General features: G+C 45.5%; 1 protein-coding gene across 7 annotated transcripts in view; it reads right to left on the reverse strand.

The window, feature by feature from the left end:
• Positions 1–1,871, reverse strand: part of PER1 (period circadian regulator 1) — a 35,961-nt gene extending 34,090 nt beyond the window's left edge. For 4 of the 7 annotated variants that reach the window (XM_078378219.1, XM_072977120.2, XM_072977119.2 and 1 more), the window contains exon 1: positions 1,574–1,871. The gene's annotated coding sequence lies outside the window, so the exon portion shown is untranslated. The remainder of the gene's footprint in view (positions 1–1,573) is intronic. The other 3 variants (XM_078378216.1, XM_078378217.1, XM_078378215.1) reach the window with 1 other exon arrangement.
• Positions 1,872–8,102: the final 6,231 nt, after the last annotated feature.

The following is an 8,102-nucleotide window of genomic DNA, read 5'->3' on the forward strand; positions in this document are numbered from 1 at the left end:
GCATATCTCATCAGCAAGTCTCCCCCTCTGCAATGAATCCTACTTTCCACTGAACACAAAACTTAACAGGAGGACCTCTCTCCGTTTCACATGCCAACACCCACCCCCAATAGACTCATATGAGTCATCATCTTGTATATATACATGACAAACAGGAAGAATTTTAAAAACAATTTATTGGAAATAAATTCTTGACATTTCAGACTAAAATAAAGCTGTCACGTGTGCACACCTGCTGTAACTCAGCTTCACTTAGGTACCAGATTAATTTTAAATACATTTGAAGTTGGAAGAGTAAGGAGAGCAACTCATCACCAGACACTGCCCTGAAAGTCATTCTCTTACACCCCTCAATTACCTCTTTAAATCTGTCCTATACTCAGCTGTTGCAAACACCTGCAGATTCTTCCTGTCTCTGTGCGTAAGCACAACATCCTCCTCACAAGCTTTCCCCAAAACAAGTCCAACTACTCATCTCTTCTACCCAGACCTCCCAAAGGGGAAAGATGGGGGAAACAGGGTGGTGGCGGCAGTGAACTCAGTGCTTCCAATTTCAGCTTCCTCACACTATACACCCCCTCCATTTTCACCTACTCCTACTCTACCAAACCAAAGACGACTGATACCTTTATTAAATTATTATTTATTTAATTATTATTAAATCCTGACTTATGGTAACCCTTTTCTGGGTTTTCTAAGGTAGTACTCAGAAACAGTTTCCTATTTCCTTCTTCCCAGGGTGCCCTGGGACTACGCCACTTGCCCCAAAGCCACACAGGCTGGCTCTTCTGGAGGCACAGTGGGGGAATTAAACTCCCAATCTTTGACTCTGCCGCTAGAGACCTCAACCCCAACCTTTATCAGCTCCGCAGCCAGAGGGCGAGAGTTCGATTCCCCACTGGGAGAAGAGCCAGCCTGGGCAGCCTTGAGCAAGCTGTCCAGTCCCAAAGCTGCGCAGCAGGGAATGGGCAAACCACTTCTGAACATCCTCTACTCCTAAAACCCTGAAAAGGGATCGTCGTGTCAGAATTGACTTGACAGCACACGATTATCACTTCTTAAAAAAAAAACTCACAGGCATAAGGTAGTATCCCTCCCTTTCCTGGCACGAATCCCACTGCTCCCCTTCCCTAATCTCTCACCCTCAGCCCCTCCTTGCCCTCCCTTTCCTAATCTCTCACCCTCAACCCACTTTGCCTCCCTCCTTCCCTCCTGCCCCTCTCAAATCTCCTGCTTTCACGCCCCCTTAACGCCCCCAAATTTCTCTCTCTCTCTCTTTTATTCCTTCCTCCTTCAGCCCCTTGGCGGATAGAGTCCTAACCCCTTTTTACACGCTTTTCTTACACTCTTCCTTTCCCTGCCCTCCATCCTCACGACCTGTAAGGGAAGGAAGAAAAGCTCCCCAGTTCCCTCCGAAGTGGACACCCCTTCTCTGGACCCCAACCCTACCTTAACCCCGCTTCCAGGGCGAGGGAGGGGAGCTTCCCTTAGCCCCTTACTCTCTCCACCGCCCCTGTCACTCGCCTGCCCCCCTGCCCGGCCCACCCCCGGGGGACCGACTTCCGCCTCTTACCTCGAGAGAAGACCCCTCCGTCTCTTCAAGCGCTCCAGCCGACTGAATCCGCCGAAGGGCGCTTCCCTTCCAGCAACCATGCATCGGTCCGCGTGAGCTGCGCGCCGGACGCCACGCCCCCGACTCCCGCTTTACTCCAATCCCCGCAGCGGAGGCAGCTCTCCCCGCCCTCCATTGGCCCGCCTCCTAAAGACGTCAACCCCAGGCCGCCGTCTCATTGGCCAGCCGGCGCCGCAACACGCAGGAGGCCGCGTGAGGCCGAGGCCGAGGTGGGGCAGCCTCCTCCAGCAGGAGCAGGAGATGCTTCTCCGCCTCCTTCCGGCCCCGATTGGGTTGCTCCGCAGCAGCATGCAGGGGTCCGCGTGCTGTGGCCACGCCTTATCCCGTCGGTCATTGGCTGCGGACGCAGAACCCGCTTCCCATTGGTTCACGGAGACTCGGCCTGCTGAAGGAGGGAATCCATGTGCCGAGCGGGCTCACGCGGCCGCTGCTGCTGTGGTTGTTTACACTCCGCGCGGGGACAAGGGGGCGTGGCCAGGGCGGGGCGAAGCCAATAAGTCGTCAGCCGTTGACGCCATGGGAGTTGTGGGCGGGAAAAAAAAAATCTGAGGGAACAGTGAGAGAGAAGGCGGAAGCTTTATGAGGAGATTTTTAAACTTTATTTTAATTTTTTTTTCAAGACTGAGGGACCGCCCCCTTTAAAGAGCCTGATGTATTTATTTGACAGTTGCAAATTTATGCTGGTTTCCCTCACTTTTTCTCCCTCGTAAAAACCCTGTGAGGTACAACAGGCTGAGTGAAAGAGAGAGAGAGAACCAGGACATCCAATACTGTAATTTCACGAAAGAAACGTAGTAGAACAGAATATGATTTTTTTTCCGTTACTGTTTTGCAACACAACCAATCTTAGCTCATTTTTTAAAATACTAATAAAATGATTAAAATAAAAGTCCGACTACTAGGAGAGAGACACAAATCAGATGAGGGGAATCAATCCTATATGGAAAAAAAAGAATGCAGGGAGCTAACGTTATTCCTCAATTCCTTACATGACGTGCAAAGTACCAGCTCAAATTCATTATTTTATACTGTATTTAATATTACAGCAGGACTTTACCGTTTTTCCCTGACTGATTTCTTCGTCATTAATTCCTGAAATTATAGACAACGCCAGCTGGCTTTTGATCAAGAATACACGCTGGTGCATTTTATGGGGCCTGTGGGACCACCTGGAAGGATTTTGCAAGAATTGAAAGAATCAAGTTCTTAGTCCTTATGGCAGTGAAAGAAAATTCCAAGCCAAGAATCCAATGATGCATCAGAAATATGTAGTTGCTCATGACTGGTCAGCTCTGCACTCTGATGGGCAAGAAGGCAAGGGATTTACTATTTTTAATGTTTGGATCTTTCTCATTTTGGAGAAAGTTTCCTCTGCAAGATTTGTACACTTCCTAGTCCATGATCTCTTTATCTGGCAGAAAACGGAAGCAAAGCTACGATCAGGCCCATAGCTTGATCAGATAACACGTTGAACTCCTCCCAGTTACCCATGGCATTGGGTGTTTAAGAGATGCACGCCATTGCCAGTGCAGGGGCAGGCTTATGTCCGCAATTAGCAAGATCTCCGTGCTGTAGGACAAATCACAACACGGAAAAGATAGGTCAGGAGGTGAGGACATTTTGTTCTTGTCTAACTGGAATTATTAATAGCAGAGCTCCAGGCCTTAGTCGTTCCCTTCCAACTGCCCCAGCTGGAAAACCAGTTTTCTTGCACTGCTATAATTGGATGAAACCTCAGTGACGCTTCTCTGCTCTTTCACTTTTCACAGGAAGAGGACAGAAAATAAGAAAGATCACTCCACACAACAGAGACAGACATTATCCCCTTTCTCTGTTGTTGGTACAGAACAATAACCATTTTGACTGTCTCCACTTTGGCCTGAATGGAGATGGTTTCCTGTACAGCTGCAGGTGGTAGGTAAGATACACCCACCAAAGCAGCCTTTGACTTTCAAACTTTGCGTATTCGTTATAGTGGCATGACAGCTCAAATTGCACCAAGCAAACTGATGCAAGTTAACAAGTCTCCACATGTATCCTTACTGTACACCAGTTGTGAGTTTGTATCAACACGGGATACAAAGCAGCAAAGTCTTCAGTGAGATTGATGCCATTGCATTTATGCCTGGATAAACTAATCTATAGGTTTTGACCAAAGTTTATATTATTTTTAAAAGGACACAAAACCCTGTGCTAAAAGGCAAAACCAGCCAAGTTATCAAACAATTCCTCTCTCAAAAGTAGGACTCTCCTTCGACTTATTTTGCAAAGCTATCACAAGTTTGGTCGCACATCACACCCAGATATTAAAACTAGTGCAGTAGCTTTTGGTGGATGCTGCCTAAGGTTGCCTGGTCATCAGCTTCCTATTCCAGATATAAATACTGTATATGTCTGTGTGCGTTTCCTCCAGCAGCTGCTGCTGCTCTAGAACATACATGATGGAAAATAATGCTTTTGTGCATGTCTAATTGGCATTTCCTGATGGCCATGAAATCGTAGGATTGAATTGGAAGGAACCTATAAGGGCAACCCCCCTGCTCAATGCAGGAATCCAAATCAAAGCATATCTGACAGATGGTTGTCCAATTTTCTCTCGAATGCCTCCAGTGTTGGAGCGCTCACCACCTCCTGGGATCATGAGTTCCATTGTTGTACTGCTCTAACAGCTAACATGATTTTCCTGATGACTCAGTCTAAATCTCACTGCCTGTAGCTTGAGCCCATCATTACGTGTTCTGCACTCTGGGATGTTCAAAACCAAATCTCTCTCACACACACACACCTTTGTATGACCATCTTTCAACTATTTGAAAAGTTCTGGCATCAAACTCCAAAATACAGGGTTGGTAGCATCTAATTCCCTGAGACTTCAGAGCCAAGGTCTGAAAACAGACTCAAACCCGCAAGTCTTGATGCCAACATCAGACATGGCAGTCATACGGCTGGTGACATTTTGATGCTTTACTCTTAAACAATCTAGGTGGGGCAGGGGAAGGATTTATTGACAAACTGTTGGCTTTTAAAAATTATATATTTAAAAAAATGCTACATCTCAGATTCTTGGGGTACTCGGCCTATTCCACATTCTAATTGCAAGCAAGACCAGCCTAAGACATTCTGCTCCCCAGGCCAAAGGCAAGGTAGCAGCCTCGCATAAAAGTCAAACTAACAATTTGTATCCCGCTCCCATTAGTGTCAACAGCACTACAACTATGGGCTCTCGCTTTAACAGCATCCACACCTCAAGCCAGCCGGCTAGCTTAAAGGTGAAAGGTGAATCTTGGGGCTCATACACAGCTTTTGCCTGTGTTGCTTCTCAATCCCCCAATTTTTATCCCTTAAATACTGAAGCACTGTAAAACCTGCCTTCTTTGTACCTTATTAGTGATTGAGTCAATGTATTATTGCTCAACCCAAACTTTGCTATCTAAGGTCATTAGTCTTCAAAATTAAAAAAAGACCTTGTAATTTAAGCATTTTTATTTCTCATGCCTGTAATTTGCAAAAGCTAGAAAAGGACATTGACTTCCTCTGTGGCAGTTTGTGTGAACCATGTGGTGTTCTCTACTCAGTGTGAAAAACCCCATTTTATGCACCCAAGATCCCATTTTATGGTTATGTTAGTTACCCCAGTAAAGACATTACACTGATGAGGATTCTTAAATGCTAATTTTTGTTTTCTCTTGCTTCCCCAACATCAAATTTTAGGTAGCAAAAAGGCTTGGGGTAAGTAACAATATCCTAATTATTCCACCAGTCCTTGGTTGTCAGCTCATCAGGAATAAAAACATTGACATCATTTCCTGGCACATGCTCAAGATTACAGTTTAGCAGTTATGTGGGGAAGTGGGTTAAACTGATGCTGTTTTGCAAGAAAAGAATTCCAGGTCTGCCAGAAAGGACTGAAGCTCAGTGGAATCTAAAGCGCAAGAGTGTGTGTATATAACAAAGTCCCTCAAATTAGAACAGATTGGGCTCAGATTAATGAGTGGTCTTGAACCTGGACCCTTAAATGGTTTCTGTAATCAGTTTGTAAAAGATTGCTTCAAGGTTAGTGAGCACCAGCGAAGGCTTTATTTATGTAGCACTGAGCGTTACATACCGTAAAACCACCACCCCTTAAAGAAAAAGGCTTAACGAAGGTGTTGGAATCTCAAGACATAAGCAATCTGATGATTTTGGTCCAAAGCAGTTGGTTCTCTCCTGTATGAAAAATGAACTGCTTTGATAAATAACAAGACGTTTGGCTAGAAGCAAAAGTAAAATAAAAAAACCCAATATACATTACTACTCAAACACCTAAGAAGCCCAAAGCCACTCCAGTGATAATGGATTCTGGAATACCTGATACAATCTTGAATTGTTGGAAATGTAATAAACAAACATTTGGACCCCCCTACCAAAATTCAGACAAACTTCTACGGATCTGAGTGGGGCTATGTGATGGATTACCCACTCCCATTATCCCCAGTCATGACGCAGGCTGTAGTCTAACATAACTGGAGGACACCTCGTTTGGGAAGCTGGGTTAGAGGGGGAAATATTTTAAGGCAGAAGAGAATAAACAAGAAAACCTTGATGTTTACAGCAAATCTAGTCACCGCCTCTTAATGGAGTTATAGATGCTTGTTTTTGGTTTGGTTTCCCCTTTGTTTCTGGGTGATCCCCATGGAAAACATCCTTTCCAAACCGGGAGGACAGGAATGGCAGTCCTTACTCCAACTGCATTCATCCACTAGATAGGATGCTTTCCAAACTTTTTGTGGTGTTGTTACTTTCGCAAAAACCCAAGATCTGATTGGTATCTTAATGTTTAACTATCCGATACCCTACTTTTAAACACAGAATAGACCTGTAATTCTAGACTGCCATCTGAATAAAACTTAAAATACTTTCAGAATTAATCTACAGTACTTTAATAAACACAGCAAACAGGATGCGCATTCACGCGTAATCCATTTGTTAAACTCTTAAAAACAAGAATTTTAAAACTGAAACGGAAGTACTGTCTAGCCCTTCCCAGTGAAAAAGCTCTTTTAAGATACAGAAATCTGATGTCACTTCCTAGACTTAAGATAATTAATGGTGCCAATCACTAAATAAATTATGACAGGTTCAGTTTCCCCCTCCCCAGGCCCAGTGTTAAGATGTTTTTTTTTTTTTTTGCTTCCCAGGAGCTATTTCATGTGTGCAACTTGCAGAATTAACCATTTAGAAGCCAGAATTTTTTTTCTTTGTTCCTTTCTTTTTTTTGCCCTGGCAGAATCCAGCTCAATCTGTAACACAAGACAAGCAATACACAAAACTGGGCGTTCTCCACAGGACATTTATTGTACTTTTTCTTCTTCCAAATTTCAGTCTATATATATATATATGTATATATATGCATTTTTTTTCACAGCATAGTCACTCCCAGGTCTATCCATATCGGGTCCCACCCCTTTGCATAACCCAGGCCTGCTGAGGAAGGAGGAGGGAGGAAGAAGGCCAGACAGTAAAGCGAAGGAGCCTTCCTCACCCCCTGATCTATCACGCCTGCTTCCTGGGAGTGGGTACAGAGGCCTATACTTTTGAGAGCAAATGTGAACCCCTTTGAAAAAAAAACCCACCAATAAAACACCCCGTTTCCCACTTTTTGGTGAACCAGAGAAACTGCGTCTGAACAGCTGGAGAGCAGCAGTGACACCTGCTGTCCAGCTACAGAAATGCAGCCCCATCTCCCTTTCCCCACCCAACCCTTAAGACACACACCTTTTTCCACACCATATATATATTATATGGAAGACGATGTGCCAGGGACCCTCCGCTAACCCTGTAGCTTCTCAAGGAGCTACCCTCAAGCTTCCTCAGCCCCCCCCCCCCCAATTAATAGCAGCTTCACCTCAGGCCTCTTTTCCCCAGCACTTCACAATCAGAGGCTCCCTCCCATCAAGGGATCTTGACCAGGGGATGGAATCGGGCAGGGTCATTGGCCCTCAAACCTCCACGCTCCCTTGTCCCTCCAAGTTGGGAGCTAGGACGTTGTCAGGCTAGGACATTTCCCCATTCCAGCCCCCTCCCATGCAGCTTAACAAGCATCACCCCCTCCCCAAAAACACCCCCCACCCCCGCTACCCATTTCTCATTGCCAGCAAGACAGCCCACATGCCAAGTCTTCCCTCCTAACTGGCAAGGGCGTCCCGCTTTTCTCCTCCGTCGACAGCGGCGCCTCTCCCGTGTTCCTTTTGGAATTTCCTTGGCCTCAAGAGAGCGATCCGTAGAGTTGATAGGGAGAGTCGTTCCCCGCCCTCCTTGGGAGAAAAGGAAGGGGGAAGATACAAGGGGATTGGCAGTGGTGGGGGCAAGGAAGAGATGAACCAACAATTTTTTTTCCAAAGTCACACATTGCTGTTATTATAAACAGGCCACAAAGATGGCAGTTTGTGCTAAACAAGGGATCGGGGAGGGTGTCACTTGCCACATCACA

This window comes from Pogona vitticeps, chromosome 6 (genome assembly GCF_051106095.1).
Source record: "Pogona vitticeps strain Pit_001003342236 chromosome 6, PviZW2.1, whole genome shotgun sequence".
Lineage (NCBI taxonomy): Eukaryota > Metazoa > Chordata > Lepidosauria > Squamata > Agamidae > Pogona > Pogona vitticeps.